The sequence below is a fragment of the Triticum aestivum genome, chromosome 6B (assembly GCF_018294505.1).
Source record: "Triticum aestivum cultivar Chinese Spring chromosome 6B, IWGSC CS RefSeq v2.1, whole genome shotgun sequence".
In the NCBI taxonomy this organism is placed as follows: Eukaryota; Viridiplantae; Streptophyta; class Magnoliopsida; order Poales; family Poaceae; genus Triticum; species Triticum aestivum.
The window spans coordinates 355554708-355579550 of NC_057810.1; positions in this window are offsets into that span (position 1 = coordinate 355554708).

Below are 24843 nucleotides of genomic sequence, written 5' to 3' on the forward strand. Positions count from 1 at the left end.
GCCCAGGCTGCCTACCTGGAACCTATCCCTGATCGAAGAAGAAGCAGAAGAAGAACTCAATGCAAGCAAGCATCGCTCTCGAGTCATGATCATCGCAAAACCTGTACCTGCAACTGTTGTTGTAGTAATCTGTGAGCCACGAGGACTTAGCAATCCCATTACCATGGGTATCAAGACTAGCAAAGCTTAAAGGGAAAGGAAGGGGTAAAGTGGTGAGGTTGCAGCAGCGACTAAGCATATATGGTGGCTAACATACGCAAATAAGAGCGAGAAGAGAACAAAAGGAACGGTCGTCAACTAGCAATGATCAAGAAGTGATCCTGAACTCCTACTTACATCAAACATAACACAGAAACCGTGTTCACTTCCCAGACTCTGCCGAAAAGAGACCATCACGGCTACACACGCGATTGATGCGTTTTAATTCGGATCTGGTGTCAAGTTATCTACAACCGGACATTAACAAATTCCCATCTGCCAATAACCGCAGGCACGACTTTCGAAAGATTATACCCTGCAGGGGTGTCCCAACTTAGCCCATGACAAGCTCTCGCGATCAACGAAGGAATAGACCTTCTCCCAGGAAGACCCGATCAGACTCGAAATCCCGGTTTACAAGACATTTCGACAATGGTAAAAAGAGACCAGCAAAGCCTCCCGCTGTGCCGACAGATCCCGATAGGAGCTGCACATATCTCGTTCTCAGGGCACACCGGATTGTCCAAACTTCCGGTAGGCCAGCCCAGAGTTTCCCCTGGTGGCCACCGGCGGTTGACAGGTTGGACCAACACTCACGACGAGCACTGGCCCCGGGGGGGGGGGGATAAAATAAAGATGACCCTCGAGAGAGTGACTCCCAAGGGAAAAGTAGGTGGTGGTGAGGCAAATGGTAAAACCAATGTTGGGCCTTGCTGGAGGAGTTTTATTCAAAGCGAACTGTCGAGGGGGTTGTTGGAAATATGCCCTAGAGGCAATAATAAATTGGTTATTATTATATTTCCTTGTTCATGATAATCGTTTATTATCCATGCTATAATTGTATTGATAGGAAACTCAGATACATGTGTGGATATATAGACAACACCATGTCCCTAGTACGCCTCTAGTTGACTAGCTCGTTGATCAATATATGGTTACGGTTTCCTGACCATGGACATTGGATGTCGTTGATAACGGGATCACATCATTAGGAGAATGATGTGATGGACAAGACCCAATCCTAAGCCTAGCACAGAGATCGTGTAGTTCGTATGCTAAAGCTTTTCTAATGTCAAGTATCTTTTCCTTAGACCATGAGATTGTGCAACTCCCGGATACCGTAGGAATGCTTTGGGTGTACCAAACGTCACAACGTAACTGGGTGGCTATAAAGGTGCACTACAGGTATCTCCTAAAGTGTCTGTTGGGTTGGCACGAATCGAGACTGGGATTTGTCACTCCATGTAAACGGAGAGGTATCTCTGGGCCCACTCGGTAGGACATCATCATAATGTGCACAATGTGAACAAGGGGTTGATCACGGGATGATGTGTTACGAAACGAGTAAAGAGACTTGCCGGTAACGAGATTGAACAAGGTATCGGTATACCGACGATCGAATCTCGGGCAAGTACTATACCGCTAGACAAAGGGAATTGTATACGGGATCAATTGAGTCCTTGACATCGTGGTTCGTCCGATGAGATCATCGTGGAACATGTGGGAGCCAACATGGGTATCCAGATCCTGCTGTTGGTTATTGACCGGAGAACGTCTCGGTCATGTCTACATGTCTCCCTAACCCGTAGGGTCTACACACTTAAGGTTCGATGACGCTAGGGTTATAAAGGAAGTTTGTATGTGGTTACCGAATGTTGTTCGGAGTCCCGGATGAGATCCCGGACGTCACGAGGAGTTCCGGAATGGTCCGGAGGTAAAGATTTATATATGGAAAGTTGTTGTTCGGGTTCCGGAAAAAGTTCGGGTTTTTTTCGGTATTGTACCGGGAAGCTTCCAGAAGGTTCCGGAGGATTCCGGAGGGGTCCGGAGGTCCGGAAATTGTTCCACCATGTCCAATACAGTATCATGGGCTGTAGGGGGGCGCCCTAGCCTTAATGGGCCAGGGGCAACAGCCCCCCCAAGGCCCATGCGCATGGGAAGGGGAAAACCCTAAAGGGGGAGGCCTCCACTTGACTTGGGAGGCACTCCTCCCCCCTTGGCCGCACCCCTTGGGGTGGGAAAACCTAAAGGGGGCGCAGCCCCCTCTCCCCCTATATATACTTGAGGTTTTGGGGCTGCCAAAAAAATGAGAACCTCTCCCTCTTGGTGCAGCCCTACCTCTCTCCCTACTCCTCCTCTCCCGTGGTGCTTGGCGAAGCCCTGCTGGATTGCCATGCTCCTCCACCACCACCACGCCATTGTGCTGCTGTTGGATGGAGTCTTCCTCAACCTCTCCCTCTCTCCTTGCTGGATCAAGGCGTGGGAGACGTCACCGGGCTGTACGTGTGTTGAACGTGGAGGGGCCGTCCGTTCGGCACTAGGATCTCCGGTGATTTGGATCACGACGAGTACGACTCCTTCAACCCCGTTCTCTTGAACGCTTCCGCTTAGCGATCTACAAGGGTATGTAGACGCACTCTCCTTCCCCTCGTTGCTAGTCTCTTCATAGATTGATCTTGGTGATGCGTAGAAAATTTTGAATTTCTGCTACGTTCCCCAACAGGGGTCCTATAAATCACCCTACCGTGTAAGGAACACAAAATCCGGGAACATAACACTGGTATGACGGAAACTAGGGCGGCAAGAGTGGAACAAAACACCAGGCATAAGGCCGAGCCTTCCACCCTTTACCAAGTATATAGATGCATTAATAATATAAGAGATATTGTGATATCCCAACCAAAAACCTGTCCACCATGGAGAAATCTTCAACTTCACCTGCAACTAGCAACGCTATAAGAGGGGCTGAGCAAAGCGGTAACATAGCCAAACAACGGTTTGCATAGGAAAGGTGTCAAAGGTTAGAGGTTCATGGCAATTTGGGATGGCTTGATAAACAGGTGATAGGTAACGCAGCATAGCGATAGAACGAAGCAACTAGCATAGCAATGATAGTAGTGAGATCCAGGGTAGCAGTCATCTTGCCTGAAATCCCGCTAGGAAGAAGAACGAGTCCATGAAGAAGACGAATGGATGAAGCCACGAAGACGAACCAAGCGTAGAAGAACGAATCCTCACGATCGCAACGGAAACAGGAACTGTCGAAAGAAGCACACAACATGGTAAACACACCACACATGAACAAGGCATGATGCACGAACAAGCATGATGCATGACAAAGCTACATGAGGCTACTCATGGCAAGAGATGATGCAAACAAGAGCAACACATCAAGGCAAGTTTAAATGAGGCCGAGAACAACATATAACAATTCCGGTAAGTCCTCATATGCATATTTCGAAAATGGTCCAGATCTGAACAAACCTTATGTTCAAGTTATTAAACAGCAAGTTAAGATGCACCAAGATGATCTACGCGAGATTCTAGTCAAGTTACATATAAAGTTCATTAGATTTGGAGCTACGGCCTAGAAGATATGAGCAAAACAAGTTAAACATGGCATTGATGCAAAATGCACCCAAACCTCAAGCAAACACCTCAAAACAAGGATGCAACATGATAATATGAAACTACATGCAATTCTAAGCAAGTTTCATATAGAGCACACTCAAAACGGAGCAACGGTTCAACATACACACACTATACAAGTTATAGCAACAATCTGTCCAAAACAACAACTAGGCATATTGCAAGCACCAAAACAACATGCTACATCATCTCAAAATAATAACAAAAGGCATGGACATGATGTACAGGTAATGCATTACAAAGAATGAACACTGAGCTATCTCCATAAATCACTAGAACATACTCAAACACACATGGTAAGATTGCAAGTTATAACAATTCCAGACTTTGCAGAAAATAACATCACAATGCAATGTTTAGAGCTATCAAACAACACATTACATGAACTTATCATGGCAAACAAAGGCATGGCATGAACCTACTAAATTCATAGATCAAAAATCCCTTACTGACCATGAGCCAAAAAGGATCAGAAAATATGATGGCACCCATGTAAACATGACAAGTTATATTACAGATTCACACATGGCAGAAACAGAATTATGAAGGCATGTAGATGAGCTTGTGCAACTCACTACAGATCATTACATGGCATGGCAAGGCACCCAACAGTAAGAAGGCATGTTTGTGAAGCTAAGCATGGCAATAGCAAGTCCATAGGGTTCATGGAACACTAGCAACAATCATGACAACAACTGAACTTAATGTTAACAGGCTGACAACAACATTTTCAAGCAACTTTAAAGCAAGATATGAACAAGCCACAACAACCTATAAATGCAACCAGAGGCATGGAGGGACAGAGGATGACATGTAGAACAAAACATATTTAGAGCACATCTCCATATTATGCATAGAATGATTAGTAGCAACATGTTTACATGGCATCACGAAATAACAGATTCAGCCTAGCAAAACAGCAACATCATGTACACTACTTAACAAGCTCGATTCACTCACCACAAGTCATTACATGACAAGATAATCATAGCATCATCAAGAAGGCATGTTTGTGAAACAAACCAAGTCAAGAACAAGTCCATAGCATGCAAGGATCAACTATAGCAACCTTGGCCAAATTGAATAACATGTAAACAATCTGCCAGGAAACATTTTGAAGCAAAAGTAGAGCACGAAAATGACATGCTAGACTACTCCATAATTGCAACCAAGGGCATGAATGTATAGACAATAACCATATGTTCAAAACGCCCTTACTGAAGTATCTCAAAATATGCACGGATCTCTCTGTAGCATCATGTTTACATGGCATCAAAATAACAGCAGAACAGGGACTAAAATCAGCAACATCATGATGCCTAGTTTGCATGCTTGTGCTAGTCACCACATTTACCACAAAAATACATGGCAGGCACCTCTGTAAAGAAGACATGGCATAGTTCAAAACACATGAAGACATCAACCTCATAGGATGCACACATCAATCATGGCAAAAATGACAAAAGAGCTCGTTCTGATAACAGACAGCAGAAAACATTATGAAGCACTCTTACAACGATGATTCAGGCATCTAGATGACCTCAAATGAATATGATGCAATGGAATGAAATGATGTACTCGTTGAGGCGAACAATTTGACATATTACACGCACGAAACGGAGCTACGGATGCAGAGATATGGCATGTCAAACATGGCATGAAAATTATGAAAATTTGGGACTTAGAGGATTTCGGGGCAACCTCAAATCGAATATGGATCTGGATCCGGCCGGAGCGGACCGAGGCGGGCCGGAGCTCTCGCCGGAGCTGAGGAGGGAGAAGGGGCCGGCGAGGTCGGGGCTACCGGAGGACGTCGGGGGCGGGGCGCTCGCGGCCAGGCGGCGCGGCCACGGTCGGGGACAGGTGGCGCGACGCGGGCCGGCCGGGCGGCGGAGGAGCTTGGCGTGGGGCGGAGCCACGGGACGGCGGGGCGGAGATCCCGGGCGGCGGCGGGGATGCGCCAGCGGGCACGGGCGCGGCAGAGGAGCGGGAGGCCACCGGCGGCGACGGACGGCGGCGAAGGCGGCGGAGCACGGCGGAGAGGCAGAGGGCGCGGGCGAGCGGGAGCGGGCCGCGGCGGCGATCGGCGGCGCGCGTCGGGCCGGGCGGGCCCCGCCTGGGCCCGGCGGGCCGGCGATGGCAGGCGCGGAGGAGAGAGAGGGAGGCGCGGGCTGAGGGCGACGTGGCAGGCACCGATTCGTCGGGGGCGAGCGGGGCGGACATGTCCGGCGGGATCCGGACGTGTCCGGCTGCGGGATGAGGACGAAGCTAGGGTTTCGGGGGGAATAGACCGCGAATTTCGGGGGAGGGGGCTATAAATAGATTTCTGGGAGCTAGGAGAGTCCAAATGAGGAGCGGTTTCCGGCCACACGATCGTGATCGAACGACCGAGAGCATGGAGGGGAGTTAGATGGGTTTTGGACCACTTTGGAGGGGGTGTTGGGCTGCAAGGAGAAGGAGGCTTTACGGTTACCCGGTTAACCGTTGGAGTACCAAACGACCTCCAAATGGCACGAAACTTGACAGGCGGACTACCGGTGCTATACCAAGGCCACTTGGCAAGCCTCGTTCCATTCCGAGAAAGTTCAACACCCACTCACAACGAGAGACAAAAGGGGGACGCCGGAGGGAATAGGAGCGCCGGATTGCAAAACGGACAACGAGGAAAAGGCTCGGATGCATGAGACGAACACGTATGCAAAATGAAATGCACATGATGACACGATAAAATGCAACACGCAAGCAAATGACATGGCAACGAAGGCGAATAACTGGCAGACACCTGGCCATCGAAACCGGGGCGTTACATGCGGGGTTCGGTGATGTAGAACCACTCCTGCTGCCATACCTTGACAGTATCCACGAATGTCCCTTTGGGCCAGGTGACATGACGGAGCTTGCTCACCATGGCACCGCCGCACTCGGCGAGTTGGTCGTCGACCACCTTCGGCTTCACGTTGTAAACCTTGAGCCCAGGCCGAAGTGTCGGGGGACATGGATAAATGCCTCACACACGACGATGAATGCTGAGATGTGGAGGAAGGAATTTGGGGCCAGATCATGGAAATCCAGCCCATAGTAAAACATGAGACCTCAAACAAAGGGATGGAGGGCAAACCCAAGTCCTCGGAGGAAGTGGGGGATGAATACCACCCTCTCACCAGGCTTTGGGGTGGGGATGACCTGCCCCATGGTAGGAAGCCTGTGTGTAATCTCTGCCATCAAGTACCTCACCTCACGTAGATCCTTGATGTCCTTCTTCGTTACGAAGGAGGCCATCCACTTGCCCTGGGAATCGGATCCAGCCATAGCCAGAGAAGTTGGGGTGATGGGAAAGATTCGAGCTTGGGCGCTGGAGCTCGAGGACGGAGAGGCGGGAAGGGAGGAAGGTGTGGGGTAAAAGGATAGATCATCATCCGTTTATATAAGCTGCGAATATCAAGCGCCTCCCCCTCATAAGCCTTAAACCTCGCCTATTCCCAAGGGGACGTGCGAGTGACACAGTTGGATTACCCAAACCCGTATTGATGAGAATCCTGTGATAAGGGGACCTGATCTCTGCTTTGACAAGACGTGTCAATGGTCATGCCTCAAAACGTGAAGCGGGGGCTGTAAAACAGTTTAGAATAATAACAAGGCTAGAACATAACGTCTCGCGCAAAAAGTTGCCCGTGGACGTGACCTATTTTGTTTTAAGTTTTGATTCCCTTACATCTTAGGTTTGTAATTATTAAACAGAGTCGGATACAGCTCTTATGTGCGGGAGACTGCTTTGGAGTATTCGGAGAAGGAACCCGCCTTGCAATGCCGAAGACAATCTGCGCGCCGGATACATCGTCATTGAAGCCCGGTTAAAGGGCTACTGATGAAGTCCTGGATTATGGGGTCCTCGGGGAGCCGACTTATGTTACATCGGCCAGACTAATGGGCCGTGAAGATACAAGACAGAAGGCCCTCCCTCGTGTCCGGATGTGACCCTCCATTGCGTGGATGGAAAGCTTGGCGTTCAGATAATGTATCTTCCTTTCTCTGTAAACCGACTCTGTACAACCCTAGCCCCCTCCGGTGTCTATATAAATCGGAGGGTTTAGTCCATAGAGGCAATCATAATCATACATGCTAGACATCTAGGGTTTAGCCATTATGATCTTGAGATAAATCAACTCTTGTAACCCCTATACTCATCAAAGTCAATCAAGCAGGAAGTAGGGTATTACCTCCATTAAGAGGGCCCAAACTAGGGTAAACATTGTGTCCCTGCCTCCTGTTACCTTTGATCCTTAGACGCATAGTTCGGGACCCCCTACCCGAGATCTGCCGGTTTTCACACCGACACTAACCTTTCAGAACATGAGGAAGAAAGTTTATTGAAAATTCTGAAAACGCATTGTGCTGCAATTGGATATACTCTTGATGATCTTAAGGGCATTAATCCCACTCTCTGTCGGCACATGATTATATGGAACCCGATGCTAAACTCGTTGTTGATCATCAATGACATTTGAATCCTAGTATGAAAGAAGTGGTAAGAACTGAAATATTAAAGCTTCTTGAAGCAGGTATAATCTATCCCATAGCTGATAATAGATGGGTAAGTCCCATTCATTGTGTCCCTAAGAAAGGAGGTATTACCGTTGTTCCTAATGATAAAAATGAACTTATTCCACAAAGAATTGTTACTAGCTATAGAATGGTAATTGATTTTAGAAAATTAAATAAAGCAACTAGAAAAGATCAATACCCTTTGCTTTATATTGATCAAATGTTGGAAAGATTATCTAAGCACACTGATAACCTACAAGTATAGGGAATCACAACAGTTTTTGAGGGTAGAGTATTCAACCCAAATTTATTGATTCGACACAAGGGGAGCCAAAGAATATTCTCAAGTATTAGTAGGTGAGTTGTCAATTCAACCACACCTGAAATACTTAATATCTGCAACAAAGTGTTTAGTAGCAAAGTAGTATGGAAGTAACGGTAACGGTGGCAAAAGTAATAGTTGTAGTTTTGTAGTGATTGTAATAGTAGTAGCAACGAAAGTAACTTGGCAATGATCAATATGTGAAAATCTCATAGGCAATGGATTAGCAATGATAATTGTGTCAGATGATATTCATCATGTAGCAGTTATAACCTAGGGTGACTTAGAACTAGCTCCAATTCATCAATATAATGTAGGCATGTATTCCATATATAGTCATACATGCTTATGGAAAAGAACTTGATGACATCTTTTGTCCTACCCTCCCGTGGCAGCGGGGTCCTAATGGAGAATAAGGGATATTAAGGCCTCCTTTTGATAGAGAACCGGACCAAAGCGTTAGCACTTAGTGAATACATGAGCTCCTCAAACCGGTAATCACTTGTAAGAATCCCAATTATTGTCACCTTGGGGTACGAGGATCGTAACTCATAATAGGTGTCTACAACTTGCAAGATAGGACCAAGAACACAAATATATTCATGAAAACATAATAGATTTAGATCTAAAATCATGACACTAAGGCCCTAGTGACAAGCATTAAGCATAGCAAAGTCATAGCAACATCAATCTCAGAACATAGTGGATACTAGGGATCAAACCCTAACAAAACTAACTCGATTACATGATAAATCTCATCCAACCCATCACCGTCCAACAAGCCTATGATGGAATTACTCACACATGGTGGTGAGCATCATGAAATTGGTGATGGAGGAAGTTTGGTGATGATGATGGAGATGAATCCCCCTCTCCGGAGCCCCTAACGGACTCCAGATCAGCCCTCCTGATGAAGAACAGGAGGTGGTGGCGCCTCCGTATCGTAAAACGCGATAAATCCTTCTCTCTGATTTATTTCTCTCCGGATGTGAATATATAGTGTTGTAATTAGGGTTGGAGGAGGTCCATGCGGCCCACAAGCCACCAGGGCGCTCCCCAGGGGGGCGCCCCAGGCTTCTGGCCAATGAGTGGACCCCCTCTTGTTGATTCTTTCGTGAGTATTTTTTATATATTCCAAAAATATTCTCCGTAATTTTTTAGGTCATTCCGAGAACTTCTATTTCTGCACAAAAATAACACCATGGCAATTCTGCTGAAAACAACGTTAGTCCGGGTTAGTTCCATTCAAATCATGCAAATTAGAGTCCAAAACAAGGGCAAAAGAGTTTGGAAAAGTAGATACAATGGATATGTATCAACTCCCCCAAGCTTAACCCATTGCTTGTCCTCAAGCAATTCAGTTGACAAACTAAAAGTGACAAAGAAAACTTTTACAAACTCGATTTGATCTTATTGTTGCAAATATGTCTAGCTAGCATTTAGGTTTTCAGCAAAGATTATGAACTAACCATATTCACCATAACATTTAGGTCCCACATTTACTAATATCAATGACATAATCAACTTGCGAGCAATAATAATAAAATCTCAGATGAAAACACCTTTTCAAAACAATCATGATATGATATGACAAAATGGTATCTCGCTAGCCCTTTCTAAGACCGCAAAACATAAATGTAGAGCACCCTTGAAGATCAAGGACTGACTAGACATTATAATTCATGGCAAAAGAGATCCAGTCACACTCATACTTAATATCAATTAATAGCAAAGCATACAAATGACAGTGGTGCTCTCTAACTGGTGCTTTTTATAAGAGGATGATGACTCAACAATAAAAGTAAATAGATAGGCCCTTCGTAGAGGGAAGCAGGGATTTGCAGAGGTACCCGAGCTCGAGCTTTTGAAACAGAGATGAATAAAGTTTTGAGCGGTATTCTTTCATTGTGAACATAACAACCAAGAGATCTCACTATCTTCCATGCTAGATAAATTATAGGCGGTTCCCAAACAGAATGGTAAAGTTCTTACCCCCCTCCACCAACAATCACACTCCCCGGCTAGTCCAAAACAATGGGTACCATCCATACCAACAACAGTCCTAGGGGAGTTTTGTTTTGAAGTTATATTTTGATTTGATTTCGAGCATGGAACTAGGCATCCCGATTACCAGCCACTTTCTCGTGAATGACAAGTGAATCAACACTCATCGTGAGAATAACCCACCTAGCATGGAAGATACTGACAGCCCCCAGTCGCTACATGAGCGATTCAGGCATACAAAACAGATTATTATTTCAAGGTTTAGAGTTTGGCACTTGCAAATTTACTTGGAACTGCAGGTAAACACTGTATATAGGTAGGTATGGTGGACTCATATGGAACAACTTTGGGTTATGGAAGTGGATGTACAAGCAGTATTCCCGCTTAGTACAAGTGAAGGCTAGCAAAAGATTGAGGAGCGACCAACTAGAGAGCGAGAACGGTCATAAACATGCATTGAGATTAACCAACATTGAGTGCAAGCATGAGTAGGATATAAATCACCGTGAACATAAATATCATGGAGGCTATGTTGTTTTTGTTTCAACTACATGCGTGAACATGTGCCAAGTCAAGCCACTCGAATCATTCTAAGGAGGATACCATCCTATAATACTACATCACAACCATTTTAAAAGCATGTTGGCACGCAAGGTAAACCATTACAAACTCCTAGCTAATTAAGCATGGCATGGGTAACTATAATCTCTAATTGTCATTGCAAACATGTTTAATTCACAATGGGCCAAATTAAGAACGATGAACTAATCGTATTTACAAAAACAAAATAGGTCGAGTTCATACCAGCTTTTTCTCATCTCAATCATTTCATCATATATCGTCATTATTGCCTTTCACTTGCACAACCGAACGATGTGGATAATAATAATAGTGCACGTGCATTGGACTAAGCTGGAACCTGCAAACATTTATTCAAAGGAGAAGACAAGGTAATATGGGCTCTTTGTTAGATCAACAATAATGCATATGAGAGCCACTCAACATTTTCATCGTGGTCTTCTCCTCTCGACCCAAAGAAAAGAAAAAGAATTTCAAAGAAACACATTGAAATATTTTTTTGAGTTCTTGTTTTTCTAAACAAAGTGAAACAAGAACAAGAAAAACTGTTTACACGGGAAAGCTCCCAACAAGCAAAAGAAGAATGAGAAATCTTTTTGGGTTTTATTTAAGTACTATTACTAAATAAACTGGAAAGAAAACTAAAAAGAAGCAAACTAGTTTTTTTTGAATTTTCTCAAAGTTATTCAAACACACAAGAAGAAAGCAAGAAAAGAGAATAAATTAGCATGGATGATACAATGAAAAAGTATGAATACCGACAAGTGAAATAAGTGCGTGAGCATGAATGTAAAGTCGGTGAGAAATACTTACTCCCCCAAGCTTAGGCTTTTGGCCTAAGTTGGTCTATGACCACGACTGGAAATAATCCTCTCCTTGATACTCCGGAGGGTCTTGAGGGTTCCACTGGTTGGTGGGCTCCTGCGGCTCCCACTGATAAACAGGCTCCAGGTACGGATCAGGTGATAGTGTTGGCTCAGGGGCTGGTGATCGCGTCCGCTCCCAACATGCATAAATGTCGTCGAACATAATGATGTACCTGCATGAATGAATATCGAACAAAGAAGGTGCAGGCAAAGTAATAATCTGATAGGTACCCTGACTGAATACTAAGTTATAGATGAGCCACTTGTCATCATCTTTGGTAATGAAATCATGTGCTACCATACTATCATAGTCTAAATACTTAGTGGGTAACAACATTTCTTCCTTTTCCATCTAGCCTAATAGGTATTTCAAAATGTTTAGCAAGGCGGGAGCATAGATACCTCCAACGATGGGACCCTTTGAACGGTTTGTGTTCAACCGTCGAGAAACAATGGCACCCAAACTAAAAGTTCTACCACGATATAAGGCATGGCGCCAAATAGCAAGGTCAGGGGCACTAAGGCCTCAGGTTTCCCCACGACCAATCAAACATCTCCCAGCAAATAATGAATAATAGCACAAAACAAGAAAATGTAAGCTAGCCACTCTCGCTTCCGACGCTCCTCTCTCTTCTCCCATAGTAACCTCATCAATAAAATCCTCCACGTCCCTAGGACGTGGCTCTATGACGTTGCCCTCATAAGGTATTTTGCAAACATTGCAAAAATCATAAAGTGACATTCGCTTGGGCACATCGTACAAGTGAAATTCTACCATAGGAGGTTCTTCCCTAGAATGAAAGTGAAAATTTTGCATGAAGGTATTAGTGAGTAGAAGGTATTGATCACACTTATCATGGAGGAAGTCGGTGATGCCTGCATTCTCAGTGAAATAATAGAAATCATCGTAAATTCTGGCCGCTTTCAAGAATGCATCGCTTGGCCATTCACATGGCTGAACCTCCGCCGGACGCGGAAGATTATACTTGGGCTTCTTCTTCTCCTCATTTTCTTTCTCACTTGGTTTCTGGCTTGAAGAACCCCTTAACCATCTCTTCATCATTTCTTTCCTTTTCTCTGAATTTTTTTAAAATTTTTTAGTGACTCAAAATAGAAGTGAACCAAACTCAAAAAAATTGATAGCAACTACTCCCACAAGTGCCTGGAGGCTATATCATGCATCAAAACTTCTTTCGACCATATAAATTTTACATGCAAGCTCAAGAGCAAGGTCACCACACCAGCAAAAATTTGCGATATATAAAGCACTAGAACAAAAACTAAGTGGACCATTGGAGGAGTCACATACCGTTGAACAATCCCCCAAAATAATTTTGCGAATGAAGCTTTGAGCTAGGAGATTGAAAATGGCAGCAAAATGAGCTAGAACACGGGTTTGACCAATGTTGGGATTTTTTCTGGAGGAAGATGAAGTGGATGGGTGTTGGAATAAGTGAGGGGGATCCATGTGGAACCCATAAGCCACCAGGGCGCGCCCAGGGGGGTGGGCGCGCCCCCAGGGCTTGTGGTCCACTAGTGCAACCCCCTGGTGTGTTCTCAGTGCAAAAAATTCTCAAGTATTCTATAAAAACCATACTAAAATTTTAGGGCATTTGGAGAACTTTTATTTTTGGGACATTTTTTTATTGCACGGATAATTCAAGAAACAGATGAATAATATTATTTTTGCTTTATTTAATCTAAATAATAGAAAGTAAGAAGTGGGTACAGAAAGTTGTGCTTTCTAAATTGATCCATCTCATGCCCATCAAGAGGAATCCATTAACAAGGTTGATCAAGTCTTATTAACAAACTTCTTCTGAATGACATGAAACCGAAGAATTTTCGAATAACACTAGGTTACCTCAACGGGGATATGCATGTCCCCAACAATAAGAATATCATATTTCTTTTTGACAGTAGGAATAGGGAATTCAAAACCCCCAATGGCAATAGTTGAAAATTTTCCAATAGAATTGATGCTATTAAATTGAGGTTGTTTCTTCGGAAAGTGTACCGTATGCTCATTACCATTAACATGAATAGTGACATTGCCCTTGTTGCAATAAATAACAGCCCCTGCAGTATTCAAAAAAGGTCTACCAAGTATGATCGACATACTGTCATCCTCGGGAATATCAAGAATAACAAAGTCCATTAAAATAGTAACATTTGCAACCACGACAGGTGTAACATCCCAATTTTCAATTTGGATGTTATACATAGATCATCATATGCATATCATGTTTATTCTTGCATTTGGTTGAGATCCTGGAAATCTGAAGCAACTCGGGGACCCAATGAGAGAGTTGGAGGTTTCACAAAAATCATATTTGAATTTATTTCAAATTTGAAGAAATGATCAATTTGGTTTTATTATTTTTCACTCCAATTATTGCCAATATTAAAAATAAAAGAGAGAGATAATATGAATTCTTCAAATTAAGAGAAATATTGGAGAAAGAATTTTAAAATCAAATTATGATTTTTTTGAATTAGAAAAACATGCATTTTTGAAAATTGCACTTTAGGCTAGAAAAATTTTCACTTTGTTCTAAATATTTTATTTAGATGAAAATTATTTTTGGCATTTTTAGAATTTTTTAATATTTTATTAGGAATTTTTCTTTCGGGCGAAATTATTTAAAAAAACAAAAAATCTTTCCGCCCGACTCGGCCGAAGGCCCAGCCGAGCCAGGCCGGCCCGACCGCGCCAGCCGCCTCTGCCGCCCGCCCCGAGTCCGGCTGGGACACAGCCGCGCCGCCGTCGCCGACCAGGACTCCGTCCCGAGGTCGGCCCCTCCTCCGCCCCGCCACCTCTCCTCAACCCCGCCCCGCACCGAGGGCCATTATATAGCGCGCGCCGCCACCTCTCCTCAACCCTGCCGCGCGACCTCCTCCCGCCGCTGCAAGCAGCAGCAGCAGCGCCACCGCTCGCCGCAGCCGCCGCCGCCGCCTGCGCTCGCCGGCGCCCTGCCGCGCCGCTCGCCGCCGCCTGCGCAGCCCCACGCCGTTGCCCGCCACCGACTCCCGTCGCCAGAGCCGCCGGATTCCGCCGCCGCCGTTGACCCGTCGCCGCCCTTGATCGGTAAAGGACCGATTGTTTTTTTTTTCTGGTTTTTCGTTCATTTTTTTCCAGACCGATTAGTTTCGGTTTATTTATTTAACGAACGTCCGTTCATTCGTTCGTTTTAACGTGATTTAGCCCCTGATCTTTAAACTAGCATTCGCGCCGTAGGTTTTTCTTTTTAGTTTATTTTCGGCTAGGGACCTATCCGCGAATATTTTTATCGTGATTTAGCCTCTGATCTTTAAACTAGCATAACTTTTTACTCGTTTATCCAAATTAGATGAAACCAGCGCCTAAATCTTCGTATCATTCTGTTCTTTCCAGTTAACCAACTTGAACATGATTTTGGTACTGTAAAATTTGAGTTTAGTCCATATTAGTAAAAGATCTTGTTTCGTTCGTATTTTGAGTTTCGTTGCTTCGTTTGAGTTGAATCTTGTTGCAAACCGTAGCTAATCACTTGTACCTACTGTTAAGATCTAATTCACATGTTAATATTGCTGTTAGGTTTAACTTATGTTAGTTTAAGCCGTTTGCTTGTTTCGTGCTCGATTTGGATCTTTTCTTGGTTTTTCTCGTGCTTCCATTGAGGGATTGCTTATGTATGCTATTGTTTGTCTACGCTAGATTACCCAGTGTGCGAAGCTTGTTACTATGAATCTCTAGAGTTTGTAGATCGTCAGCAAGGCAAGTTACACTTTGATCATACTCTTTTATACCCAGTTTTTACTATGCATTAGTTCTGCCCCTCAAATATTTGCATGAGTAGGATTGGGAACATGTGGTTTTGGTTGTAGTGCTTGAGGTAGGAACCTAATACCTTTTGATCACCCCGGGAATATACGTTATGTTTATTTATTGCTTAGCCATGCTTGTAGACGGGGATTGGATCGTGATTCACACAAGGAAGTTTGAGAGTTATTTAATCATGGATAACTTTAAGGTGGCAACTTTAATATACATCTTGGTGGATTGGTTGAGGCAACTGGGGAACCTAGTGTTGCCTATTTTTGGAAATCCTGGAGTAACCGTGTGATTATCCTACGGAATGCCACCTAGGCTCAAAGGGATCATACGATTATTCATGCTAGAAATTTCCGTGTGCAGCCACAAGCCATTATGGGCTCTGGCATAGTTGAGTAAGTTGCGTGAGCTCTTGAAGAGGTGGACTAGCAGATGTAGGGGAAAATAGATGTATTGGTCCACCCGAAGTAGAGAGTTAATGTTTTAGAAAGGCTATGTCTCGATCATCCGATCATGGATGCGGTCGAGTCTTGTGGGGAAAACTGTGTAATCTCTGCAGAGTGTATAAACTAATCATGGTTAGCCGTGTCCCCGGTTATGGACATCTTGATCTAGTACTTGAATCTATTGATGTGATCTCATCAAATTACTTTAAATTAATTGAATTGGGTTTAATGATGATATTTTTAATTGGGATTTGAGTTGGGGTTACCTTCTCAAATAATGGGTAACTTGGGAGTAGTTAAATAAGTTTATTCCTTTGTTGTAGGGAAAACTAGCTTTATGCAAAACCATGAAACTTACAGCCTCCACCAGCCAAATGTTGCATGTTGATATAGTTCTTGCATTTCATTACTTTACAGTGTAACTCTGCCAACATATTCAATGTGCTGGCCTACATGGCTGCAACGTATCATGTTGCAGACTACTTAGACGATGAATAAGGTGCGATAGGTCATTGTTTTGCACTCAGCTATGCCGTTGGAGTTTATGGACTCATTTACCTTTGAAGCTTCCGTAGTTATCTAGTTAGATGGCCTTCAGCCATGATATTTTTGTGTAATCATACTCTTTATGAGGACTCAATGTAATAAGTGTGTGATTAAAACTCTGTTATAATTCCTCGAGTACTGTGCGTCTCAGCATTACTAATCCAGGGATGACACTGATGCACAAGGACTTGACTGTTTGAGGTCTGGTCGCTACAAGATGGTATTAGAGCACACGCTGACTATAGGACGCGACCATTAGAATAAGCCACAAGATTTCTCTTCCCTACTCATTTCTAATTCTCCTCTATTTCTACCAGATAGATGGCAGATCCCAGGAACAAGTTCACTCAGCCGTATGACGACACCCCTTTCGGACGCCACTTGAAGGAAGTCACTAAGTATTTGAACATCAGACTACCAAGCTTCACGGGGACTTTCTCTACATCTGTACTGGAAGAGGAGCGCTGGAAGATCAGAGTCTGGGTACCTGGGAGGACCTTTGCGCCAACAATGGAGCCTATTGATTTCTACCTGGATGCACCAAACCGGAGTATAGGAAAGAGCATGGCCGCACATATCACCTTTGGACGCATATGTGAGGTGTACCATAAGGAGCTGGAGAATACCATTTAACAAATATGTGGCCGCTGAGATGACAAATGGGAGATGATTCATACCAGGAGGGATGGATCCATTGCAACCTACATTCATGAGATGGGAGATCATATTCGTCGACAGGAGAATCAACAAATTATCCACATGAAGAAGATCAAGAAACTGGTGAAGAGAAACAATGATCTAGAAGAGGAACTCAAGTCTACACGTGATGGATACGAGGAGGAGATTGCCGTACTATTGGAGAATCATGAAGACCTGAAGAGGAAGATGGGAATATCAGTGGAGAATATCAAGCAAGCAACGGAGATCCATTCGGAGGACTACATCATCCTGGACGATACCGACATGGATAGTGATGCAAATGTTGATAGCAATGACGACTACATTGACGAAGCTGGAGCAGATATCATGGAGTCTTCCTCTGATGAAAATTTCTAGATGACCACCATTATAACTAGTAGTATTTCCCTCCAAGTGGTTAGCAACGACCGAGTTTGCAATCATAGGTTAGACCACCTTGTGTTGATTGAAGTGAAATTGATTGTGTTTGTCTCATGAGCATTTTGGGTAGTGAATCTCTCTTAGACCTTGTTCTGTTCTATTTTCTCACCCCTTCTAACCCATCAGATGCCTCCGAGACATGACAATGGATTTTCCTTCCGACTAGAGCTCACTCAGTTGATCTAGCAGCAGAATGCCTTGATGCAGATACTAGTTCAGAACCTGAACCAAGGCAACAACAACAACAACAACAACAACAACCCACCACCACCACCCCCTGTTGATCACCTAGCCCGTTTTCTAAGGTTGAATCCGCCGGTGTTCTATAGTAGCACCGAGCCGATTGTTGCAGATGATTGGCTCCGCAAGATTGGAAGAGAGTTGACCACTGCAGGATGCATAGATGCGGAGAGAGTGCGTTTTGCCGCACATCAGCTTGATGGACCCACAACATCATGGTGGGAGAATTTCACAGCCACTTACCCCATTGACACTGTTACATGGGATCAGTTTCAGCAGGCTTTCCGTACTTCCCATGTTTCAGCAGGAGCTATGAGCATGAAGAAGCACCAGTTTCGCAACTTGTGCCAAGGAGGACGTACAGTGGGCCAGTATGTGGATGAGTTTAGCAAGTTAGCACGCTATGCCCCTGATGACGTAGCCACAGATGCCGCTAAGTAGGAGAAGTTTCTAGAAGGACTAAACAATGAGCTGAGCATGCGGTTGATGGTGGCAACATTCAACAACTACCAGGAGTTGGTAGACTAGGCTCTCATGATTGAAGGCAAGCAGCAATAGATTGACAATCACAAGAGAAAATATGGACAGGGGAGGTACACTTCAGGAGCTCAGGAGAAGCCCTGCTATTCCCCGTACTCTGGAGGACATAACCACAACCATGGAGGCCATAACCATGGAGGACATACGCACAATGGAGGAAGTTCGCACAACCACATTGGCCCCAAGAATGGCAATGGAAATGGAGGAAGCAGCAGCCAGAACCGTTCCAACCCTTCAACACCAGCCAAGAGGGATCTGAGCCACATTACCTGTTTCAAGTGCCAGAAGACTGGACATTATGCCACTGAATGTCCTGAAGCGAAGAATGGAAATGGCAATGGAGGTTCTGCCAAGAAGCCCAACCCCTTCACAAAAGGACAGGTGAACCACATCAGCGTGGAGGAGATTGAGGATCAACCCGACGCAGTTGTCGGTAAGTTTTTGATTAATGCATTTACTGCACTTGTTCTTTTCAATACTGGTGCATCGCATTCATACATATCAAGGGGATTTGTGGATAAGTGTAACCTGCCAAACGTAGCCCTTAAGTAACCTATGTTAGTAAGTTCCCCAGGAGCAGAGTATATGGCTAGTAAGGGATGCTATCAGTTGCCACTAACCATAGGTAGACATGTTTTCCCCACCGACCTAATTGTTCTGGAGTCACAAGGATTGGATGTGATACTGGGAATGGATTGGCTATCCAAGTTTGAAGGAAACATTAACTGTGCCAGTAAATCAATTCTTCTCACCACCCTAGAAGGAAAGAGGATCAAGTATGTATCCCGGCATGTGACGAGGAGGACTCAAGTGAATTCCTTATCAGGAGTTGTACAGGAGGAAGTGCCAGTGGTGAAGGACTACCCCGACATATTTTCGGAGGAGTTACCAGGCATGCCACCGGATAGAGACATTGAGTTTTTGATTGAGATTTTGCCAGGCACCGGGCCAATATCAAAGAGACCGTATCAGATGCCCACACAAGATTTGGAGGAAATTAAGAAGTAGATAAAGGAGTTACTGGAGAAAGGTTACATTCGACCTAGTTCATCACCTTGGGGAGCCCTAGTGCTTCTAGTGGAGAAGAAGGATGGATCTTTAAGGGTGGTTGTTGATTATCGTGCGTTGAATGAGGTGACGATCAAGAACAAATGCCCACTACTGATGATCAATGATTTGTTTGACCAGTTGCAAGGAGCTAAAGTTTTCTCTAAGATCGATCTTCGATCAGGTTATCACCAGTTGAAGATTCGAGAGCAGGATATACCAAATATAGCTTTTACCACAAGGTATGGGCTATATGAGTATACCGTTATGTCATTTGGTCTGACAAACGCGCCTGCCTATTTCATGAACATGATGAACAAAGTGTTTATGGAGTTTTTGGATAAGTTCGTCGTGGTGTTCATTGATGATATATTGGTCTACTCGAAGAACGAAGAGGAGCATAAGAAGCATTTGCGTTTGGTTCTTGAGAAGCTCAGAGAACATCAGTTGTATGCCAAGTTCAGCAAATGTGAGTTTTGGCTAAAGGAAGTTGGATTTCTCAGACATGTTATATCCGGAGAAGGAATAGCAGTAGACCCCACCAAGGTTGCTTCATTTACTAAATGGGTGGCACCCACATCAGTTAGCAAGATCAGGAGTTTTCTTGGACTTGTAGGTTACTATTGGAGGTTCATTGAGAATTTCTCTAGAATTGCAAAGCCCATGGTGGAGTTATTGAAGAAGGACACCAAGTTTAAATGGACTGAGGAGTGTGAAGCCAGTTTTCAGGAGTTGAAGAAACGTTTGGTTACAGCCCCAATGCTGATTCTTCCAGACCAATGTAAAGATTATCAAGTATATTGCAACGCTTCACGCTAAGGACTTGGAGCTATACTTATGCAGGACGGGAGAGTTGTTTCATATGCCTCACGACAGCTTAAACCTCATGAGCTGAATTATGCTACACATGATTTGGAGTTAGCAGCCGTAGTGCATGCGCTGAAGACATAGAGACATTTTCTCATCGGAAACCATTGTGAGGTATACAGGATCATAAGAGTTTGAAATACATCTTCACGCAGAAGGTGTTGAACCTCAGGCAAAGGAGATGGTTGGAGCTCATCAAGGATTATGATATGAAATTGCACTATCATCCCGGAAAGGCCAATGTCGTAGCAGATGCGTTGAGCCGCAAGAGTTATGTTAAAACGCTCATAACGGAAGGATTACCTAAGGAGTTAGTAGATGATCTTCGAGAGCTGTGTTTGGAGATAGTTCCGAGAGGTTATGTTGCAACATTGGAAATTCAGTCCACTTTGTTGGGTAAGATCAGAGAAGCCCAGATGACTGACAAGGAGATTGCCAAGATAAAGGAAAGGATGCGCAAAGGAAAGGCTAAAGGATTTCGTGAGGATGATCACGACACTTTATGGTTTGAGGATCGCATATATGTGCCTAATGACCCCGAGATCAGGAAGTTGATTCTGCTGGAGGCACATGATTCGCCGTACTCGATTCACCTAGGAAACACTAAGATGTATCTGGATTTGAAGGAAAGTTTCCGGTGGACAGGATTGAAGAAAGATATAGCCGAGTATGTGATACGTCTCCAACGTATCTATAATTTATGAAGCATCCATGCTATAATATTATCTATTTTGGAGGTTTATGGGCTTTACTAAGCACTTTTATATTATTTTTGGGACTAACCTATTAACCAGAGGCCCAACCCATATTGCTGTTTTCTTGCCTATTTCAGTGTTTCGAAGAAAAGGAATATCAAACGGAGTCCAAATGGAATGAAACCTTCGGGAGCGTGATTTTTGGAACGAACATGATCCAGGAGACGTAGAGCTGAAGTTAGGGAAGCTTCGAGGAGGCCATGAGGCAGGGGGGCGTGCCCACCCCCTGGGCGCACCCTCCACCCTCGTGGGCCCCTCGAGGCTCCCCTGACCGACTTCTTTCGCCTATATAAGTCCATATACCCTAAAACCTTCAGGGAACAGAATAGATTGGGAGTTCCGCTGCCGCAAGCGTCTGTAGCCACCAAAAACCTCTCGGGAGCCCGTTCCGGCACCCAGCCGGAGGGGGAATCCATCATCGGTGGCCATCTTCATCATCGTGGCGCTCTCCGTGACGAGGAGGGAGTAGTTCAGCCTCGGGGCCGAGGGTATGTACCAGTAGCTATGTGTTTGATCTCTCTCTCGTGTTCTTGAGGTGATATGATCTTGATGTATCGCGAGCTTTGCTATTTTAGTTGGATCTTATGATGTTTCTCCCCCTCTACTCTCTTGTGATGAATTGAGTTTTCCTCTTGAAGATGTATTGTCGGATTGAGTCTTTAAGGATTTGAGAACACTTGATGTATGTCTTGCCGTGCTTATTTGTGGTGACAATGGGATATTCGCATGATCTACTTGATGTATGTTTTGGTGATCAACTTGCGGGTTCAATGAACTTATGCATAGGGGCTGGCACACATTTTCGTCTTGACTCTCCGGTAGAAACTTTGGGGCACCCTTTGAAGTACTTTGTGTTGGTTGAATAGATGAATCTGAGATTGTGTGATGCATATCGTATAATCATGCCGTTGGATACTTGAGGTAACATTGGAGTATCTAGGTGACATTAGGGTTTTGGTTGATTTGTGTATTAAGGTGTTATTCTAGTACGAACTCTTTTATAGATTGATCCGAATATGCTATTATTGTTGAGAGAACTTGCACTAGTGAAAGTATGAACCTTAGGCCTTGTTTCCTAGCATTGCAATACCATTTACGCTCACTTTTATCATTAGTTACCTTGCTGTTTTTATAATTTCAGATTACAAAAACCTATATCTACCATCCATATTGCATGTGTATCACCATCTCTTTGCCGAACTAGTGCACCTATACAATTTTCCATTGTATTGGGTGTGTTGGGGACACAAGAGACTCTTTGTTATTTGGTTGTAGGGTTGTTTGAGAGAGACCATCTTCATCCCACGCCTCCCACGGATTGATAAACCTTAGGTCATCCACTTGAGGGAAATTTGCTACTGTCCTACAAACCTCTGCACTTGGAGGCCCAACAACGTCTACAAGAAGAAGGTTGCGTAGTACACATCAAGCTCTTTTCTGGCGCCGTTGTTGGGGAGGTGAGTGCTTGAAGGTATATCTTTAGATCTTGCAATCGAATCTTTTTGTTTCTTGTTTATCACTAGTTGAGTCTATAAAAGAAAACTAGCAAAAAATGGAATTGAGTTTGCCTCATACGCTTCATCTTTTTAATATCTTTCATAAGTATGATGAAAAGGAAAATTGTGCTCAAGTGCTAGAAGAAGAAGTCTATAAAATGTTTGGTACTAAATGTTTGAATGATGAGCATGCTTGCAATGTTGTTAGTATGAACTCCTTGAATATCCATAGTACTAATGATGATTGCACTAGTTATGATGAAAATGTCTCCTATAAGCATGTCGATTTTTGTGGAGTACATTGTATTTGCAAGTACACACCAAACAGGGAAAATAGATATTGCAAGAGGCATAAGCATTTAGAAACTAAATTGTTGCAAGAAAGTCTTGATGTTTGTGCTGAAAAACTCAAAAAATTTCGCGATCCTTGTGAACTTTGCAATGAACATGGTCATTTAAATCTCCAATGCAAATTGTTTCATGATCGAATCGTGTCCAAAAATTGTGATGACTTGATTTCCCTTGCACATCATAATAAACTTAGTTTGCTTTTGGGTTATGAAGAACTGAAATGTGCAACTAAGAATTTTCCAGAATTTGCCCTTAAGAGATTTCTTGATTTTGATCTAGAGAAGATTTTTATGTATTGTGCAGTGAATTGCATTGAAAATCATTATATTGCAATTACCTAAAGAAAAGAAAGCAAACGGAAGATGAAGAGAATAGTAATGAAAGGGAAGAGACTTCCCAATCTCCTCCTATTATTTCTTATGATGAATCAGGTAACGAGGAGGAGCTTTCTATTCAACTAATCTCATCAATAAGGAGCTCAAAGAAGAGGGTTGAACCCACACATAATGTGAAGAAGAAAAAGAAAAAAACGGAGAATCAAAGGTAAAAAGGTATCCCTCCCAAATGATGTTGCTCCTACTACTCATTGTGATGATGATAATTGCTATACTATTGGTGCTATCCATACTATTAATGATGAGCGTGATTATGCTTATGATATGAAAAGGCCCAAGCTTGGGGAAGCTATGTTTGATGAGGATGACGTATTTGAGAATATATTTGCTAAAATTAATGTTTGTCCCAAGCTTGGGGATGCTATGTTTAATGAAGATGATATTTTCAGCCTCCCAAGTTTTGATATGCAAAGTTGTTATGATGATAGCATGCCTCTTACCTATGATGATTATATTGATGAAAGTGGGTTTGGAAGAGTGTCAACTTTAGGACTTAATGACCCCACTATTTTGGAGGATGTTGAATCTTATTGTGATGAATATGAAAGTGGATTTGGAAGAGTGTCAACTTTATTTAGTGATGATTCCACTATCTTGGAAGAGGTTTCAATCGATTATGATGAGAACAAAGTTGCTACTTATGATGATTATTGTGATGAAACTTATGCTATAAAAAGTAGTGATGATTATATTCATAAAACTTGTCATGATTATGATTACCCTTTTTCTGAACATTACTCTTTTAATCTGTAAACAATTTATAGTATTCGAGTCTCTTATGATACTCCCACTATTCCGAATAAGAAGAATTTTGCTTATGTGGAGAGTAGTAAATTTTCGATGCTTGTAGATCATGAAAAGAATGCTTTAGGTGCTGGTTATATTGTTGAATTCATTCATGATGCTACTGAAAATTATTATGAGGGAGGAACATATGCTTGTAGGAATTGCAATAATATCAAGTTTCCCCTCTATGTGCTAAAAGTCTTGCAGTTATGCTTGTTTTGCCTTCCTATGCTAGTGTGACGCCCCCGATTCAATCGTACACTAATCATCCACGCAAACGTGTACGATCAAGATCAGGGACTCAAGGGAAGATATCACAACACAACTCTAAAAGTAAAATAAGTCATACAAGCATCATATTACAAGCCAGGGGCCTCGAGGGCTCGAATACAAGTGCTCGACATAAACAAGTTAGCGGAAGCAACAATATCTGAGTACAAACATAAGTTCAACAAGTTTTCCTTAAGAAGGCTAGCATAAACTGGGATACAGATCGAAAGA